Raw genomic sequence first — 21,706 nt, forward strand, 5'->3', positions numbered from 1 at the left:
GAACTGTGAGAAGATTTCTTTTGCCCATGAGGAATAAGCTTTATGGCTAGGATTCCATCTGCACATGAGGGGTGTCCCTTGCCTGCTGTACTATACTGGCGTGTGTAAGGAGATGTGGGTTCAAAGAGCTGTGTGTGCCCAGCAGCTGTAATAATGTTCGATTGTAGCTGTCGTCCAGTATGTACAAATTCACTGTTGAGCTCCAGCACACAGCTTTTGGCCAATTTCCAACCCATTAAAGGCAGGAAAGCTGGTAACAACGGTCTTCTTTTGACTTAACTTTTTTTTTAAAAGGTTTTTTTAACATGCTGCTGTGTTGGTGCTGCTTGGGGAGGTGTGAAAACGCAGGGTCAGGCCAAAACTAGCACAGCCACTATAGCCATTGGACTGCTGTGAATGTAACTGGGTGGGGGAATTAAAGATGAAGATCAGGTAATAATTGCAGTTGCTTAATTTTTGCTCCATGATTGTGTGGCTCAGTGCAGCATATAAAGGGTAAAATCTCTGCCCTAGAAATACTGATAATCTTACTCTCTTTATCTCTCTGGTTTATTCCACTCTTGGTCTAAACAATGATAAACTAGGGGGAGAAGGAGGGAGGAAGGTGTTTCATTGTTTAAGAAAGTAAATCCCTGACTCAATCAAAATATGCCCTTTCCAGCTGAGGAAATGACAGGGGTACTTTCTTTGTTAAAATAGGAAATTGACTTCAATGTTTCATTCTCAGGCTCTTTTGATTCTATGGGGTAAATATGTGGCACGGGAAAATCAGATTAATTTGTTCCATTGCTGCATGTGGCTCAGATTTTACTTGCCCTCTGTGTGAAATTTATATTGCAGAATCGCATGTTTGTCATTCAGCTTAATTTGTCCATTAAAAGGCATTACCATACTTCCATTTTATTTTAATATTTGCGTCTCCCAACCGATTTTACCCAGACCATGTTACCCATGGAAAAAAAAAGCATTTCTGTCTCTGAAACAGCTGTTGGAGTGAAGGGATTGTAAATGCTGTTTGTGTCATCTCTTGTCACAGGGAGGTTACAGACAATTTCTGGTAGAATCCTGTCAGTATAGTTAGCAAGACTCTAGTCTTAGAAACAGGGAAAGCTGAAAGACAGAAGAGAGTAAATGATGTGTTTGGCAGCTTTTAGTTGTCAGAGGGATAGCTAGAAAACAGGTTTTTAGTTTTAAGATTCTTCAAGTCAACCATTAAACCATCTTGGCCCCTTTGGGTACGGGTGTTTCCCTGGTGTTTGGTGAAGGCAGTAGAGTGTGACCCACACGCTCACATTTCTGGGCCAGATGCTGACTAACCCTTGGCAATTGAGACAGGAAGGCATTAGCAAGGTGAGATCTGTCAGAGAGCAAAGAACATGTTTTCTGCTTTATTGCAATGATTTTACCAAATTTTCTACCTCTGCTAAAGGATACATGTGCATGTAGTTTGGTATAGAGCATGCTTACTTGCAACAAGGAAAAGTCCTGGCTTTTGGCAATCCTGTGTCTCTTACTGGTGGTGCCACCAGGCAGAAAGTGGACCTGGGTCCTCCTAGAAGAGCCTTGTCAAGGGCTTTCTCAGGCCCACTGCAGACCTAAGCATTTACTTTATCTTCAAACATAACATAGACACAATCTAACCTCTCTTCTCCCAAGCACTGTGTCCTAGCCTCCAGCTAATGCCGAAGTGTAATCCCAAACCTGAAGGCAGACTTACTGCTGTGATGATCCCACCATGGTGCAGCCTGTTGGAACCCTGGGTTCAGAGAATTTCAGTCTTTCAGTGCTGACAGGCAATGATCTTCAAAAGCACACTGCATTTGACCTGAGGGCTTGGGAAAGGCTTCCCTTTTTATGTGATAGCACTGAGGTTGTTGCTGTGTAATTAAAGTTACATCACTGGGTGGAATATGTAGAGATGTAGAAAAATTAGGTTTATGGGATTTAGTAACAAGATGGAGGATTTTGGGCGTGGGTTTGCTCTTCTTCTTTCCTCCTTCTTCTTCACAAATCTCGGTGTTTTGGTATTGGTTCAAAAAGCCCACAGTGCGGATCATGAATAATTAGTTATTGGATTATAAGTAAAAATAGATTAGTTGGCATTCCGTAATTGGATAGTGTGGACTTGAAATGGCCTTGGAAGTTAGAACTCGGGGCCATCTTCACCTTGTTAACTTAGAGGCATATCCCATGCAGCTGTGCTGTAGATAAGAAATAATAAACATCAATTAGAAGAAGAAGCCTGGTGTCTCCTGCGTTTTAATCTGAACTCTGAGTAAAAGGACTCACGAAACAGAGGCAAAGAAGAAAAGAAAACGGAGAAAACTCATAGCAGCCTACACAGAGCAGTTGGCAAAGCCAGACTGGTGGGTGCATACAGAAGCTGTGTCCTAAGAACCATCTCTCTAGGCTTCATTAAGTGCTAGACCAACCCCAATCAAATCCCAAAACCTTCGGGAAAATTCGTATGGAAATTTTCTTGGTGTTTCGGTAATGAAATTAGCTGGAAGATAAGAAGAGAGCACATACTGGCATAGAATGTTAAAATGCAAAATATGTAATTATAGGCTCACAGTTGTAATGACTCTAATGGATATCAGAGACAAGTATAAAAGGAGAATAAATTATTTCAGGGCATAAAGAATCAGTTATGGGTAATTAAGCTGCAATTATCATTACTGTGCTGCTATGATAGGTTTTTTTAAACTAATTTTTCTAAAATGGAAAAATGCAAGTTAAGCATGAATTCATCTATTATTTGCCATTCAGATAAAAACATTTTTCTAGTGCTTTTCAAAATGTGCCAGTGGGACAAATCTCAGTTTTACACTAGAGAGAGTACCAGGGATTTTATGAAGTGATTTATTTCACATCACACAGCTGTTCAGCGGCATCATTAAACTCACGTTCAGTGACGTGCATAAACTCGTGCCCACTGCCAGTCATGGAAGACAGCAATCAGGTTCTTCACATGTTTAAGATAAAGGGATTTGGTAAATCTGAAGTCAGGGGCTCCAATTCAGAGCAAGGACATCACAGCTTAGAGTGGCCAGCTTTGTTCTTGGTTCAGTCTGCAGTGCTGAGATGGCTGGACCTGGAAATCAGCTTTTAAAAAGCTGCAGTTTATGAAATTGAGACCAACGCTCATTGGTGTCACCTTGCTTTAAAAGGGACCTTGTAAAACGTGTTGGGTGAGTATGTGCTTCATGAGCAGCTGTGGTGTGGGAAGGATCAGTAGTTCTGCTCATGAAATCAGAGACCTGAGCTGGCAGTGGTGTTACAGATGATGAACCCAGGAAGGCACTGAAGGCTTTGCAGCTGGAGAGGAGCTCCTTACTGGTACCAGTGTACAAACTCAGGGATTAGAAGTGACAACCCAAAATGTAGATAGAGGACAACTTTGCCTGTAACCTGCACAAAGCAGCAAGGAAATGAATTCCAGGTTTGCTCCTAGCACCATCTCTCTATGGATGACCCAAGGTAGGAGTATTTGCTGAAGAATTACTTTGAGTTCCTAAAGCCTTTGTGTCCTTTGGTATTCTGGTTGGCTTCCAGCTGCTGCAGCAGAAATGTTGGGATTCCCAGGGAAGTGGGGTTGTCTCAGATACCTTGGACTTCTGGAAGAGAGCCACATGCTTGAGTTTAGGTACCCACATGCCACCAGGGGTTTTTTTAGCATGTTTGCCATGACACTAAACTTCTCAGTGCAGAGCTCATCATCTGCTGCATGTGTTTTTAAAAAAGGACATTTTAAAAATGCTGAAAATTTGGAATATAACAGGTCTAATGTTCCTAACTTAATCCAGACACTTCTTTCTACTGCTCAGCATTTGTAGACTTTTCTTGAAGAGCCATATTCCCTCTACAACAGATGGTCATTGTGAGACTATTCGAAAACTCTCTTTATCCTCATTAATTAGTTTGTAGCCTTATGTATACCTGGATATCATCTTAAGTACTTTTTTTCTCACAAGTACTCTACACTCCTGTTGAGGGAGAGTTAGAAGCATTTTTTTTTTCTAATATTAAGGTCCTAATTTGAAATAAGGAACAAAAGGTTAGATTTATTTGTTTCTTTACAAAAGAGAATTTAAAAAGCATTTTGTTTCAGAAAATTCAAAGGAAAACACTGCAGTATTTGGTCAAAAATAATTTCTTCATTTGTAATAACGGTAATATTTTGCTTTTTGCAAGAACCACGAAGATATCATTATGCTGACTATAATTTGAATTCCAAAGGCATTTTGATGCTGCTGAATTCATTAACCCTATACAGTGCATATTGAATGGACAACTTCTCTCATGGCCCAGCTCACAAAGTTTGTCTCCAAGGGAAATGTGTTGCTTCAGGCTACATTTACAATTTTGAGGGGTTGGGTATATGTATAAAACCCCATGTGCTGCATTAAAGTGCTTTACAAATTTGATGCCATTGATCAAGTATTGCAGGATGTATCAAACAAAATATTCTGTCTTGGTCAACCTGACCTCCTCTTGCCTTTCTTGACCAGAGTGTCTCTATTTCACAAGACTAGCATTTTTTCCCATGAGAAGTATCAGTTAAATGGCAAATTAATTTTCTGATTAAAAAGGAAAAGACTAAGATGGAAAATGCTTAGCCCACTGTGATTTTTGTATATGAAGCACTGAAGTGAGGTTCTGTCCAGCTGGCCAAAGTTTTCACTCCTGAGCTGCCCCATCTGCCCCAGGAGAGAAGCCCCTCATTGTTGTCAGGCCATGGCACCCACAGATCTCAGCTGCAGACTTGTGGACAAACAAGTGCCAGTCACCCATATTTTGGGCAGGTGCCTCAGAGTGATGGTTTTGTTACAATAACTGAGACTTGGGGCAGAAGGGGGAAAGCATCAACAACTCAGGCTCTGCCAAGCCCTTCCTTGGGTGCACTAAACACAAGAAATGAGAAATCCTTGGGGTTCAGCCACCTGTGTCTCCAACTCACTGAGGGACAAGGGAGCTTGTGGCAGATAATTTCATTAGAGAGGAGGTATAAGCTAGTTGTTTTCTGAGGAAAAATGTGCCAAGTTGTTGGGGTTTTAGTTTAGTCTTAGGTTTTCCTGTTAAAGGAATTTTCTCCCATATGCATGTTGCTAGGGGACAAATAGCTGTACTTAAGAAAGACAAAAAGGGGAGTGGGGCGGGCCTGGCTACTCTTTTGTCTACACCTGGGTGTGGGGACAGTTCGCTCTGAGCGTCCGGAGAGAGAAGCTGCAGAGAAAGGAGCTGCTGCTGCTTTCTTTTTGGCCATTCTTTCTTCCTGCTGGAAGCAACGCCAGGACCCCAAAAGCCGCTTTTCCCTGCCCTGCTGGAGACCGAGCTGTGGTTGTCCTGCCCCGCTGCTGCTTCGAGCTTTCGCTACGCTGTAGCCCTGCTCGCCCTGCCTGCCTGGGCCTCCGTGGTTTTTCCCATCTGGATACATCTCGTCTGCCACCCGGGATTTGCGTTCGTCCCTGCCGTTCCAGCCTGCTGTTCCTGAGAGTCCGGGATCGGCTGCCCAGGGGTTTGTGAAGCCTTTGTTCCATCCTTCCCGGGATCCCAGGGCACCGGTGCCGCGGGTTTCCCGAGCTCGCTCCGGAGCGCCCCCTGCAGCCGCGGGGGAACCATCGCACCTGCCCTGCTCACCGGGAGCCACCAGCGCCCCTGCCGGCTGCGAGCAGAACTGCACCCGAGGGGAAAGGGCCCGACAGCCGAGAAGGCTGGCACTGGGTTTGTGATTGCTGTTACTGCCATAGTTGTTGTTGTTTTGTTTGACTGGTTATATACATATATATATATAGTAAAGAACTGTTATTCCTATTTCCCACATCTTTGCCTAAAGGCCCTTGATTTCAAAATATAATAACTTGGAGGGAAAAGGGGTTATATCTGCCACTTCAAGGGGGGCCTCTGCCTTCCTTAGCAGACACCTGTCTTTCAAAACCGAGACAGATCTTGGCGCCCAACGTGGGGCCTGAGGGCATTAAGAGATAGAGGTGAAAAAGGAATAACAGTTCCTGGATAACTTTATTTTGTGTGCTGGGTATTGGAACCTTGTTAGGCAGCACTATGTGGTCTAGTTTACCCTGGTTTGGGTGGCACGTAGCCGTGGCTATATTCTTCCCCTTTGCAGCTCCTTACTTGAGTATGGGTCCTCTGACTAAGGCTACCATTGCTGTTATCCAGCTTGCGTTATGGGTCGAGAAGGTGAGGAATTCATGGGTTTTTAACTTCCTCCGGAATGTGGGCACATGGATAAACAGCTATCACACACTGAGCACATGTTTTTGGGGTTATGTTAACAATGGTACCTTCTGTGAGGAAATGACACCAGCGGAAGTTTTCTCCCAACCCCTCAACCAGTTCTTTGGGCCCACCCCATCAATTTTTGAAGGGTTTAAATTCCCTCTGAATACTAACCATCTGCTGCTGATAGGCCTACTCTATTTAGCATTCAAGGATAAGTTGAGATTGGCTTGGATATCTATCCGGACACCAGCCCCAGAGACTAGAGATCCTGCCCCAGAACCTGACATGGCCCCAGAGAGTAGAGTTCCTACCCCAGAGCCTGATCCTGCTCCAGAGCCTGACACGGCCCCAGACACTAGAGATCCTACCCCAGAACCTGACACGGCCCCAGACACTAGAGATCCTACCCCAGAGCCAGAGCCTGCCACAGCCCCAGACACTAGAGATCCCGCCCCACAGACTGATACCGCCCAACAGTCCACCTCAGAAATGGACTACCCAAACTGGGTGGGGGTACTGGAAAAAGGGATGCAGGAGATGTGCCAGGAGATGGGCCAGGTGCGCAAGGAGATGTGCCAGGAGATGGGCCAGGTGCGCCAGGAGATATGCCAGGAGATGGGCCAGGTGCGCAAGGAGATGTGCCAGGAGATGGGCCAGGTGCGCCAGGAGATATGCCAATTGCTAAGGGAATACACCTCCTCAGCTGGTGAAAAACCCTCTCCCTGCCCCAAAGAGGGTGAGTCCGATGGTGCAGCAGTGGAACCCACGGATGTTACAACCGTCCAGGCTTCAGCTGAACCACAAGGGCAACCACAGCCAGCAGCGGTCGCCCCTGTGCAAAGGAGGAAGTATAAGACCAAATCAGTACGACCAGTTAATGATGATGGGCAACCAGGGCCCTCACAACCAGCAGGAGAGCCAGAGCCAGAAATCATTACTGAGTCCCTGTCGCACGACAGTCTCCGTGCTATGCGAAACGACATTGTGCGAAGGGGGCGTGAGCCTTATACCACCTGGCTGCTTCGGGTTTGGGACCTTATGGGCACAAGTGTGCAACTGGATAGTGGTGAGGCAAGGTATCTGGGATCGTTGACCCAGGACCCAGGTGTGGACCAGATATTTGTGAGGGAGCCAGGGCCTCTCTCTCTCTGGGAGCGGCTCTTAATGAGTGTGAGAGAAAGGTTCATTCACAAAGAAAGAATGCAGGAGTATCATCATAGAATGCAGTGGAAGACACTCGAGCAAGGGATCCAACAGCTAAGAGAGGTGGCAATATTAGAGGTACTCTTTGGGAAGGATGGACAGCATGATAATGACTCCGATAAGGTCAGGTGCACAGGACAGATGATGTGGAACCTGGCAAGGCTAGGGCCATCACAATACACCACCTTCATTGCAACGATTGATGCTGACAATACCCGAGAAACAGTGGGCTCTGTTGCCAACAGGCTCAGGCATTATGACAGCATGATCAATGGCCCGCTGAAAGCTCATGTCTCTGCTGTGGTCCAGGACCTCAAAGAGGACATGAAGGAGATGAGGAAGGAAATGAGGGAGGAGATGAGGGAGGAGATGAGGGAGGAGATGAGGAGGGTCAGTGTGGCACCAGTGCGAGTCACAGGCCCCCAAGTCAGAGCCCGTCGTCCCCCTGCTAGAGAGAGAGGGTACACCCCACGAGCTGAGCTGTGGTTTTTCCTGTGTGAGCATGGGGAAGACATGAGAAGGTGGGATGGGAAACCCACCTCTGCCCTGGCAGCGCGGGTGCGTGAACTCAAGGAGGGAGGCACTAACCGAGGGGGTTCCGCTAAGGTGAAGGTAGCCTCAGCCTCCCGTGACCGAGCTGCCAGGTATTACAGAAGGGAGGATGATATGTCGGATCCCCTTGAAGGTACCTCGAGCATGTACGCCCAGGGAAAGAATGATAACCAGGGCTAGAGGGGCCCTGCCTCTAGCCAGGAAGAGGCACGGGAGAACCGAGTTTTCTGGACGGTGTGGATCCGATGGCCTGGCACATCAGAGCCACAAAAATATGATGCATTGGTTGATACTGGGGCACAATGTACTTTAATGCCATCGGGACATGTGGGGGCAGAACCTGTATCCATCGCTGGGGTGACCGGGGGATCACAGCAGTTGACCCTTTTGGAAGCTGAGGTGAGCCTGACTGGGAAGGAGTGGCAAAAGCATCCGATTGTGACCGGCCCAGAGGCCCCGTGTATTCTGGGCATAGACTTCTTCCGGAATGGCTACTACAAAGACCCAAAAGGACTCAGGTGGGCATTTGGGATTGCTGCTGTGGAGGCAGAGGGCATTAGGCAATTGAATACCCTGCCTGGACTATCTGAGAATCCTTCTGCAGTTGGGCTCCTGAAAGTGGAAGAGCAACGAGTGCCAATTGCCACCTCGACAGTGCACCGCCGGCAGTATCGGACAAATCGAGATGCTGTGATCCCCATCCACAAGATGATCCGCGAGCTGGAGAGTCAAGGGGTGGTCAACAAGACCCACTCACCCTTCAACAGCCCCATCTGGCCTGTGCGCAAGTCTGACGGGGAATGGAGATTGACTGTGGACTACCGTGCCCTGAATGAAGTGACTCCACCGTTGAGCGCTGCCGTGCCAGACATGTTGGAGCTCCAGTACGAGCTGGAGTCCAAAGCAGCAAAGTGGTACGCCACTATTGACATTGCCAATGCATTCTTCTCCATTCCTCTGGCAGCAGAGTGCAGGCCTCAGTTTGCCTTCACCTGGAGGGGCGTGCAGTACACCTGGAACCGACTGCCCCAGGGGTGGAAGCACAGTCCCACCATCTGTCATGGACTGATCCAGACTGCACTAGAAAAGAGTGAGGCTCCAGAACATCTGCAGTACATTGATGACATCATTGTGTGGGGGAACACTGCAACCGAAGTGTTTGAGAAAGGAGAGAGAATAATTCAAATTCTCCTGCAAGCTGGTTTTGCCATCAAGAAGAGCAAGGTCAAGGGACCTGCCCGAGAGATCCAGTTCCTGGGAGTAAAGTGGCAAGATGGACGACGTCAGATTCCCACTGAGGTCATCAATAAGATCACAGCAATGTCTCCGCCGACCAACAAGAAGGAAACACAAGCTTTCCTAGGTGCTATAGGTTTCTGGAGGATGCACATTCCCGAGTACAGCCAGATCGTGAGTCCTCTCTACCTGGTTACCCGCAAGAAGAATGATTTCCACTGGGGCCCTGAACAGCAGCAAGCCTTCGCCCAGATCAAACAGGAAATTGCTCACGCCGTAGCCCTTGGCCCAGTCAGGACAGGACCAGAGGTGAAGAACGTGCTCTACTCTGCAGCCGGGAACAATGGTCTGTCCTGGAGCCTCTGGCAGAAGGTGCCTGGTGAGACTCGGGGCCGACCACTGGGATTCTGGAGCCGAAGCTACAGAGGATCTGAAGCCAACTACACTCCCACCGAGAAGGAAATCCTGGCAGCTTATGAAGGAGTCCAGGCTGCCTCAGAAGTAATCGGCACAGAGGCACAACTCCTCCTGGCACCCCGACTACCGGTGCTGGGGTGGATGTTCAAAGGAAAGGTTCCCTCCACACATCACACCACCGATGCTACTTGGAGCAAATGGATTGCCCTCATCACGCAGCGTGCCCGAATTGGAAACCCAAGTCGCCCTGGGATCTTGGAAATAATTACAAACTGGCCGGAAGGTGAGACTTTTGGGTTATCTTCTGAAGAAGAAGAGGAGCAGGTGACACGTGCCGAAGAAGCCCCACCATATAACGAGCTACCAGAGAGTGAAAGACAATACGCCCTCTTCACTGATGGTTCCTGCCGAATTGTAGGCGCTAGCTGGAAATGGAAAGCCGCTGTATGGAGCCCCACACGACAAGTTGCACAGGCTACTGAAGGAGAAGGTGGATCGAGCCAATTTGCTGAGCTCAAAGCTGTCCAATTAGCTCTGGACATAGCTGAAAGAGAGAAGTGGCCAAAGCTCTACCTCTACACTGATTCATGGATGGTAGCCAATGCTCTGTGAGGTTGGCTGGAAAGGTGGAATAAGGCAAACTGGCAGCGCAGAGGAAAACCAATCTGGGCTGCTGAAGAGTGGAAAGACATTGCCACTCGGGTAGAGAAGCTATCCGTGAAGGTCCGTCATGTAGATGCTCACATCCCCAAGAGCCGGGCTAATGAAGAACATCGTAACAACAAACAGGTAGATCAAGCTGCGAAAATAGAGGTGTCCCAGATAGACTTGGATTGGCAACATAAAGGAGAACTGTTCCTAGCTCGATGGGCCCATGATGCCTCAGGTCATCAGGGCAGAGATGCCACCTATAAGTGGGCACGAGACCGAGGGGTGGATCTAACCATGGACAGTATCTCCCAGGTTATCCATGATTGTGAGACATGCGCTGCGATCAAGCAGGCCAAGCGGGTGAAGCCTCTGTGGTATGGTGGGCGATGGTCCAAATACAAGTATGGGGAGGCCTGGCAGATTGATTATATCACACTGCCTCAAACCCGCCAAGGCAAGCGCTATGTGCTCACAATGGTAGAAGCCACCACTGGATGGCTGGAGACCTACCCTGTGCCTCACGCTACTGCCCGGAACACCATCCTGGGCCTGGAAAAGCAAGTCCTTTGGAGGCATGGCACCCCTGAGAGAATCGAGTCTGACAATGGGACTCATTTCAAGAACAGCCTTATAAACACCTGGGCTAGAGAACATGGCATAGAGTGGGTGTACCACATCCCTTACCATGCACCAGCAGCTGGGAAGGTTGAGCGGTGTAATGGACTGCTTAAAACCACTTTGAAGGCACTGGGTGGGGGGACTTTCAAAAACTGGGAGATGCATTTAGCAAGAGCCACCTGGTTAGTTAACACTCGAGGTTCCACCAGCCGAGCAGGCCCTGCCCAATCCGAACCCCTACAAACAACAGATGGAGATAAGGTTCCAGTGGTGCACATGAGAGGTATGCTTGGAAAAACTGTTTGGGTAAAGTCTGCCTTGAGCAAAGACAAACCCATCCGTGGGGTTGTTTTTGCTCAGGGACCAGGTTGCACCTGGTGGGTGATGCAAAAGGATGGAGAGACCCGATGCTTACCTCAAGAGGACCTTGTTTTAGGGTGAACTACCCATGGCTCTGTACTTGTATCAGTATCAGCATGTATATTTGTATATAATTTGGGTAATGCATAGATTTATATGGTTAAAAAAAAGTTAAGTTTCATGTAACATGTTAGTATGGGAAAAAATTCGGGGTGGATAATGTTGGGGTTTTAGTTTAGTCTTAGGTTTTCCTGTTAAAGGAATTTTCTCCCATATGCATGTTGCTAGGGGACAAATAGCTGTACTTAAGAAAGACAAAAAGGGGAGTGGGGCGGGCCTGGCTACTCTTTTGTCTACACCTGGGTGTGGGGACAGTTCGCTCTGAGCGTCCAGAGAGAGAAGCTGCAGAGAAAGGAGCTGCTGCTGCTTTCTTTTTGGCCATTCTTTCTTCCTGCTGGAAGCAACGCCGGGACCCCAAAAGCCGCTTTTCCCTGCCCTGCTGGAGACCGAGCTGTGGTTGTCCTGCCCCGCTGCTGCTTCGAGCTTTCGCTACACTGTAGCCCTGCTCACCCTGCCTGCCTGGGCCTCCGTGGTTTTTCCCATCTGGATACATCTCGCCTGCCACCCGGGATTTGCGTTCGTCCCTGCCATTCCAGCCTGCTGTTCCCGAGAGCCCGGGATCGGCTGCCCAGGGGTTTGTGAAGCCTTTGTTCCATCCCTTCCCGGGATCCCCGGGCACCGGTGCCGCGTGCTCCCCGAGCTCGCTCCGGAGCGCCCCCTGCAGCCGCGGGGGAACCATCGCACCTGCCCTGCTCACCGGGAGCCGCCAGCGCCCCTGCTGGCTGCGAGCGGAACTGCACCCGAGGGGAAAGGGCCTGACAGCCGAGAAGGCTGGCACTGGGTTTGTGATTGCTGTTACTGCCATAGTTGTTGTTGTTTTGTTTGACTGGTTATATACATATATATATATAGTAAAGAACTGTTATTCCTATTTCCCACATCTTTGCCTAAAGGCCCTTGATTTCAAAATATAATAACTTGGAGGGAAAAGGGGTTATATCTGCCACTTCAAGGGGGGCCTCTGCCTTCCTTAGCAGACACCTGTCTTTCAAAACCGAGACACAAGTAAAACAAAAAGAGGTTTACGCAGAAAATGTGGAAAAATGGTGATAGTGCTGTGCTGTAAAACCAGTACCTACAATGGGTGCCTGGTTTCTGATACCTGTTTTTCATGCTTGTCTTTGGAAGAGGATTTATTCACTGCTTTTAAACACGTCTTCTTCCTAAAGGTGCATACCTTGATCTTTATTTTCTGAAGACAGTACAAAAGAGATTTCCCCACAAATTCAATTTGAGGGCTTTAAAATAGTAGCTAATTGCATCACTGATGGTTTGGGATGTGGGCATAACCCCTCATGCCACAGCACGTGGGCAAAAGGAGCACATCCCTTGTGTTCCTTGTGGCACATACACATGTGTCTGCAAATCAAACAGGGCTTTATTCAGCTGTCATTGATCACACTGTCACAGTGAAAGTCTCACAATTTGGGTTCTTAACTGAAATCAGTCCAATATATTTTTCCCCTGGGATCAGTTTGCAGCTGAGATTCACTGCAGCAGTGAACAAAGTGAAGCGGTTATCATATTTTTGCTCCACTTCTGTAAATAGAACCAACCCTTTTAGCTTCAGTTTTGTTTCTAGTCAAGAAGACCATGGTGTACATTCCTGTAACTGAGATAGTTAAAAGGGCTCTTAGGTCTTCTTCCTAGTCTTTTGTAATAACAGCTCTGGGGGGAGGAAAACATGATTTCCTAGTATCTGTGAGATGTTTGCATGATGAGGCCAAATACACCAGAAGTCTCTGGAGACCCCTGGGAGAAGGAGTAGATATGCCAGGGACTGCATGCCAGTGGAGCTGGGGTTGGATGCTGCCCACAGCTGTGCCCCACAGTTGGAGGTCACCGGCTCTGGGCAGGCTGGTGAGGCTTTGTGCCTGGTGCTGCACCTTGGGGTGCAGCCAAGCTGGGTGCCACCAGCTGGGGAAAACTCCCATCAGCAGATCCCACAGCTGGGTGAGACCTGTTTAGGATTTTCTCACACCTGGCTTCATCTGCAGCAGGAGATGCAGCTTTCTTCCCTCTGCCAACAATGCCTTTAGGCCCTGCAGGACTCATTAACTTCTCAGAACTTTGAGAAGCTTGTATTTTTGTGGCAGCTGTAAATTCAGTTTTATTTGAAGAAATGTTATTGTTTCTGTTCCCTTCTGCTTTTATCGGCTTCTTTTTTTTTTCTGCTGTCTGCTCTTCCTTCTTTCCTTCCTTCCTTAACTAGCTATCATACTTCTGTTTCTGCCAAAGAGCAGTGTTTGTTTTGCAAAGTAATGGGTTGAAGCAACACACTGGAGATTCTTTTAGTGGATACAGCCATTGCTACTTCTAGCAAAGACACAACTGTGTGGTACTGGGATTGTATTTCTGCTCTGCAATGTGTAACTGTGCATGTATCCTGGTGCAAACTGTCCTAAGACACTCCAGCTTTTAATCAAAGAGCTTCAGGCTAATATGCAAGCAAAGGAGTAGTTTCACAAAGGGCTGAAGCTGCAAAATGGTTCCCTCTTATCTGTGGAAGTTTTGATACTCTGTAGATTTAATAACAGCCTGCAAGATCAGAGACTGGAGGGACCAGATAATGCAAATATTTTGTTTGATTTTATGTGGATTGCTGAGTTTTACATTGTGGTCACTCTTCCAAATCCAGGTCCAAGACATACCAGTTGGAGGCTGAATGTTTACAAGCAGCATTGTCTTAGAAAGTGCCTTGCAAATCGCAGAAAACCTAAGTGCTGCAGAAACAGGAGGACCTCTCCTAGAAAACTGCAGCTGAGACATTTGCTCATAGATGTGATGATTAGACATGGTTTCATGGTGGACTTCGCAGTGTTAGGTTTATTGTAGGACTCAATGACCTTAAGGGTCTTTGCCTGCCTAAATTATTCTATGATTCTAAGAAGTTTTGGGCAGGCAAAATCTAAATCTTGTTTCTAAATTTGCCATCTGTTTGTAAAACGTGTATCAGCAAATGCTATACTTTCACATTCACAACTTAACTTGGTTCCAAGTTGACTGTGGTAACTCTGAGGCTTGACTAATGAATTTTGTCATAGCCACCTTCACTACTTTGGGAAGTATTGTCTGTGCTGATATTTCTCACACACCAAATGCAGAGGCCTAGAAGTTCCTTTTGGATTTGAAATATGGTGCCATTAAGCAAGCTCATTTTCCAAGTTCTAATCTCACCCTAGGAAACACCATTCTTGTGAAGATGTGGCCATCAGAAAAGTGCATCCGGTTTCTTTCCTGTAAGATCTGGGATGAGTTCATATCTCTCAGCAGAGATGCTGAGTGCTTGCTGGCACACAGGATAGCTTCTTAAGGGAGTTTTGTGCAATGGCAGTAGACTGGGAGATGCTCAAAAATCTGAAGTTTGCAGAGGAAGTGGCAGTAAATATTTTTTGGAAGCTGTCATGGTCAGAGATAAAAAACTAAGGAGTGTCCTTTTGAGGTGAAAACATTGATACTATGCATGTAAATACTTCTAATTGCGGTGCTCAATATCTGCTTCTTGCAATATCTTGACAGCTCTGTATGTGACAAACATTTCACTTTTTTTTTTCACTTGTTTGGATGAGCATGTGAAGATAACCTGCTTCAATCCGTAATCTAGAGAGGTTCACATCTCAGGTGAAGAAGGCTGCATTGCTATTTTATGGTAAGAGGCTGTCAATCTCACCTTGGAAAGTTTTAACGATGACCATATCCATTCTCAGATTCATAAGACTTTAACATACAAGCCTACTATAAAAAGGCATCCAGGAAACCGAAAATTTCATTCATCCACAGTTAAAAAGCAGTTTGATTAATTCTAGCACTTGGTGTTTCTGTTGTGGTTTTCCTAAAGTAGGGAGGCTCTTCCTGGAAGGACCTTCAGGGTCACTGCTATACTCCTGCTTCAATGATTATTTCAGGCAAACTCCTAGTAATGCATAGAAGGTAAGAATCCTTTTGCAGTAGAAATATGGCACATTTTTAATGCACAGTCTTAGCTTATTGGTGGAAGTAGCTGTCTCCTTACTATATGTTTATAAGATGTGTTGTGGCAGGAAGTTTCAAGAGACAAAGCTGGTTACTGTGAAAATTCATTTGTGGCACCTTGATATTTTTCCCTTCATACTTGTCTGAGGTTGGTGGAACAACGCTGCCTGCAGAAGCTGGTAGGGAGCAGCCACTAAAAGAGACGTTGGGTAAGACTGGAGACATCCTCTTAACTTTTCCTTTAGATTCTTCTTTCAAAATTTTCCCTTCAAAAAACCCCCAAAACCCAAACACCAAAACCTCCAAAGGTTTTGTCTAAGTGCTATCATTTAGATGTGTTAGAAACACATTTCAATGTCTTCATCTATAAAGAGATAAAAATTCTCACTTCACTACACTTAAAAGCTTCAGCCTACTGCAGCTGAGTATGATTTGAGTGCCAGGTCCATCCATCTTGGAAAGGCATAGTGTCTAATTTTGCTCAGGAGAGCCGGCGATCTTGTGACGTTTGACTTGTGCTGCTCGCAGCTTACTACAGCACCCAAACACTGGCAAGCCCTTTGTGCATCCAGCAGAATGCATCAGTAGTTGGATTTCTTCAAGGTTTGAAACAGATGGTTTGTAGTCTGTTTTGCTGTCATTTACCAAAGGGGTCCCTCTGAGGTACAACATCTTGTGTTTTGTTCTCCGCTCAGTCTCTGATCTCCAGGTCTAGGAACTGGCAGGTCTGCTATTTCTTGAGTACTGTAGAACTGTGAGTGTATAATTTCACAAGTCTTGAAATAGTGCAAGTGTAAATGTCAGTAGCTTTCCACATAGATATGTTGCACTTTTTATATTGCTTTACTTATTACGGTTTTATATTGCTTTTTTATTTGCAAGAGAAATGACATTAAGCTTACTTATGATCTTTAAAAGGTACTGCAGGGAAATCAAAATGCTGTGTAAATAGACCCTGACTAGAGACCTAGACTCTACCTCATTGAGACAATACATCTGAATTCTTCAAGAGCTGGACTTGGGCAAACAGGTTTGGCCATACTTTACCGAGTTGCCCCCCATCACCTTTGGCTTGTGCAGTGCTGGAATGGGTAGTCCTGAGACAGGGTCAGATTTTTTCAGTGCCCAGGTCTGAGGTTGTTTAGGCCAGATGTGTCAGTTTGGATAATCCCAATTTAACCTTTTTGCATAAGGTTGTGTGAATAAGTAGGTACATTAATGGACTTGTTTTTCCCCTCAAGTCTGTGATGGTGTGTTGGGACTTAAACTGATGGACCAAACCTTACTTTTTTTACCACTGTTGGAAACTAATTTTAACAACAGATGCATTTGAGGCATATATAAAGAATGTATGCATCCTTGAAGTGAACAGCATGTGATATGTGAAAGAAGAGGAGGGAACAAGCAGCTAAAAAAGGTAAAGTTATCAGTGTGTCACTGGGCACAGACAGATGGATACCAGCTGTCTTTTTGGTAGATACTAAGATATGCTGTATGAACTGAGGAAGAAGAATGTACTTTTACTGAATTCTGCTAACCCTGTAGAATAAAAAAGATGAAACCGAGATTTTAATTTTTTTTAATAAGTAGGGCCATATTCTTTGTAAAGTATTCAAACGGGAAGATATTTCAAGTTGTTTCAGACTCCAGCGCTGCTGAAAAACCTCTGGATTCATGATAAAATGCATATTTATTATGTATCACAGATGGAGAAGAGAGCTGTTATTTTTGGAGCCAGAAAAAAAAAGTAGTTTGGAAGCATCCCACTATGTGGAACAAATTCCTTGTCATATTTGTTAGCAGAAAATGATGCAGGTAATGTTAGTTGCAACAGATGTCTTGCAGGATGGCAGAATTAGTAATTTGAGCTAGGATTCCCAAACTCCTATGTCCTAGGGACTGCAGAAAAAATTTGAAAATATACATCAGCAGGCCACATTAAATTTTAAGACATGAGTGATTATAATGCTCATTTGGCTTGGTTTCTTCCAGGAAGAATTTCCAGAAGTGATTTCTAAATGTTCTTGGGTGCTCTCCTCTTATCTCATTCCACAACATTGCTGACTTGCTGTAGCTGCAAACTGCATCAGTTCAGCCAGGGTGAGACTATAGTTGTCAAATGACCAGCAAACCTATCAAAATCAAAATTGTAAAGAGGAAGCAAGTTGAAACCTCTTGATGTGTGGCAATTCTTCCGGAACAGGGCAGGCAACCCGCAATCTTGGACAGCCCCCAGGGACAGCAGATCAATGAATACTTGCAGGGAGATGTTGCCTAAGTAACCACAGTCATGGGGTTGTATTTCACAAGCGTGTTTTCCTATTACTTGAGTAGTAATGGGATGCTTGTGGTACAGTGAACTCTGGATGCCTCATGGTACCTCTCTCACCTGGGAAACAGGAGGCCTACACCTTCATGAGCCAGAGTGCAAAGCATGAGGTTTGGCATGGGCTGAACTGGGAGTGCAAGGTCTGAATTGTTTTCAAACCTGATGTTGCTCTTTCAGCTCTGCACTTGTGTTGGAACAGCGTAAGGTTGCGTGAGCAGTACATGTACAGTACATTTTGTTCTGCAATCAGTGCCCATAGATCCCATCTTGCTGTCGCCCACACGAGCACAGATTGCTGGTAAGTGCTGTGTGTTCTGGTCAGCTGTCAAATGTTGCTCCCACAGGTTTTCAGGAAACTTGTGCATGTTCCACACAGTGCCCTACAAAGCACAGGACATCCTGGGCTCACTGGTATTATTCCTGCAACTCCAATGTTCTTGCAAACACGTCCTGCAAGTCCTGACTGTTGCATGCCCTACAGCAGATTATAGGGTCTTAAGAACACCTGGAAGTGCTTTCCTCTAATTTGTTTATTAGGAAGATTTTTCCCATACATATGTGTTGCTTTTTCTCCTGGTGTCCAAAAGGTCCAGAACACTTTTTGTTCTTGTCTTACAAAGCCTTTTGCTGGTAAAAGAGTTAGCTATTTCCTGGGTTAGCTGCAGCGTGTACATAGGTGTATCTATGCATGCATTTTTAGGGCAGAAAAGTAGAGAGAGTCTTGTGCTCCATACTGAACTTTGCTGAGAAACATCTTCATATCACAGGAGCTGCTGGCTGCGATGTGGGCAGCCTTCATGGGTGAACCAGGTTCATGGCTGAGAGGCTTCTCTACAGTGGTGCAAAGGTGGAAAATGATGCAGTAAAACTCTTCATGGGAACAACAGCCTCTCCTGCATTTGTACCACTCTGTGCCTTGTCTGTCTCCTGAGTCCTGGCCTATTTCCTCATGACCTTTTATTGTGGCTGCATTGGTAAGTAATTTACCTCTGTACAAAGTCCCCCACTGAAATATGTGATCTGGTTATAGCAGCCTGGGCATGACTGATAAGGGCACGGGGAGGACACAGGTCTGCAGCGAGGTGAGGGTTGTGGATTAGAGCAGTTCAAGAGATGGACAAGAACATGTATCAGAGGCACATCAGAACTTGGCTCAGGGTATGGATGAATTTGCATCCACCTTGCTGCAGGTGAACTTGTTCCTGTCTAGAAATGTCTGTTTCTGAAAGGGGCTTGATAATGTGGATAAATACTACAGAGTTTGCAAACCCTGCATTTTATTTGTTGAGCTGAACCCAAAGCCACATGAATTTACCCATGGCAGATCCTAAGTGAGGCATGAGGTGTGTCGAAAGCCTCTTCAGTTCATTATTCCTCCTATGCACCAACTTCTGTTGAAAACTCCTCTTACATAAACATCAAATTTAGCACATTAACAGAATCCTTTCCTCAAGGTGGTGTTTCTTCATCTTCTCAGAAAGTACAGCCTTAAGGCAGAGCTCTGCCTGGCACTTTTGATTACAGCATTACAAGGTTTTGAAAGGGTCAATTAAGCAGAGTGTTAAAACTGCTGACTGCATACATTGTTAAGAAAACACTGAGAGTCTCCCTTTGGCAGATTGCTGTGCCAGAAAGTGTCAGACCTTTCCTCTGTTCCACAAAGTCTTCAGAAATAAGAGTGATTTGATGAGGATATACTAGAAAAATCATACTCTTCTTTTATAGTAGTTATTTGCAAAAATGAGAAGTAAGTTTATCCTAAGACAAAGAGAGAAGTGGTCTGAGCAAGGTCTGGAGGGTGCCATCCTAGTTCTGATGGTTCTGTGAATGCTGAGATGCAGGGGCCCTGCCAGATGCTGTCAGCCCCTAATAGACATGGTATCATCAGCAAACTCATTAATGGATTTTGATTTAAATGACACAGCACTGCTGCTACTGAAGTTTTTAATGATGCCCTATTGTATAAAGTAAATTCTTTTTAGTATAGCCCTTGGGTCCTCCCTACACATGTAAACATCACTAAAATGCTATTAGCTATGTTAATAATAAATAAACTTTTTTTTTGCTGGAGTTTTGATGTAAAATAGCTTTGAGTTATCACAAACATTTATCAGTTTACATGGAGGAGTTTTGGCCAGATTACTGTGGTGTCCCTGTAGAGCACATCCAGCACCCTGTAACTGTCCCACTTTGCATGGGGCAATGGAAAAACAGACTGCAGAGCAGGAACAGAAATCCTCAGGGCTTTCTTTTCTACCCTTCTTTTGGTGACTTTTGCAATTTGAATACAACCCTTTCCTCTCAGCAGGCAGCAGCCTCTAAGTTTTTCCATGTATGGATACATATATGTTTCTAATATTTTTTTTCTTTCTCTTTGTCTCTATGTATGGAGAGAGTTGCCAAGAAGTATGTGCCTTCTTACTGATCTCTTGTCTCCAGTATTTCACTTGGATATTTAAAAGTCCAGCAAAAGGTCCTGTGCATGGGACATGTAATTTCAAGCCTTTCATCTCAGGCCAGTATCATAGGCACGTCATGAAACAGGCAGCAGCTCTGAACCACTGAGTGCCATGTCCTTGTTGTGCAGAGCTGCCATTAGCAACTTCAAGGGAGCCAGCAATGGTTAAGGTTCCAAACACTGCTGCCATATCATTATGATATGAAATGGCCAAATTTAGTTCCCCTTTTTTTTGTCTCTTGTTCCCATAGCTATGGTATCAAGCCAAGAGCTTATCCATTATTCATATACCCTGCTGAAACTCTTCTCCCTGGGAAGTCTATTCACAAAACTTGTACATTAATCAAAATAGTAACTGGTAAAGGTCCTGGGATCTTTCAGCTTTCTGCGGAGACAAGGGGAATGGCTCAGCACTTATGAACTGGCCTTAAAATAAGTGCAGGGCTCTGCTGGTCCCCAGTGAAATAAATGCCTCTGAGATAACAGGTCTTTGAAGCTACAGCCAGAAGGACCAGCAGGGATCTGAGTTTTATTAGGAAGGAAGCTCTCAACCCAGGAATGTTTTGAAGGAAAGCTCACCTACCAGTTTCTTGCAAACTTTCATTAAAGTTACCCAAATTTTCCTGCAAATGGTAAAGCCTTCCAATTAACCAAGTCTGAATGAAAACTCTTCCAGCTTGTAATCAAGGAAAATTTGCATAGCAAAGCAATACTGTTGTTAAAATCTCTTCTTTTTCTTTTCAAAATACGATTGATAGCAATGATTTAAACAAATAACATTCAATAGTGTCTAGTGTAAAATCCTCCCAAAAAACCAGTTGCTGAAATGATGAGTTCCCTTTCAAGCTGGTACAGAACATTACGTGCTGGAGAAGCAGTCTATGTTGCATCTAATTATTTGTTATTCACTTATTTGTAACCCCCTGTTCCATAATATCAGAGATCCAGAGCAAGTCTTTCTTGCTCAATTTTTTCTTAAGCAGCTCTTGATGCCAGTCAGAATTGCTGGTCATCGTGACACTACGTACAGGACAAGCACAAAGAGAGAATGCCAAGTAGGACTGCAAATTTGTTGCCTCTGTTTCTATACCATATGCACTTTCATGTGGTATCTCCTGCCCCAGCCCCCTCCAAATCCTGTGATAATGAATTACACATTAGTGCAGTGGAGTAGGGAACAAATACCTTGGGTAATTGTATCTGCTACGTGTATTTCATATGACTGCTTCTTAAAAGAAGTGTGTGAAATATACTTGTGTGTCAGAAGGACAGTAAATCTAAGATAAACGAGAAGATTTACTGCCTGCATTACATAAATGATTTCATCTTCTTGGTGAGACAACTACTTAATCAGGAACATGTAATAAAAAAGTAACGTTTAATATTACCCTCCCAGTACACCTACATTAATATATGATACGTACCAGCTCAGTTTTTCCTTTATCACAGGCCATATATTTGTCACTGTTTTTCATAGCTATCAAGTTACTTTTTCCCTACTAAATTTAAGTTCAGCCAACAAAAAGGCAATTATGAACAAAAATCTT

Source organism: Corvus hawaiiensis, chromosome 2, assembly GCF_020740725.1.
Source record: "Corvus hawaiiensis isolate bCorHaw1 chromosome 2, bCorHaw1.pri.cur, whole genome shotgun sequence".
NCBI classification, from domain to species: Eukaryota; Metazoa; Chordata; class Aves; order Passeriformes; family Corvidae; genus Corvus; species Corvus hawaiiensis.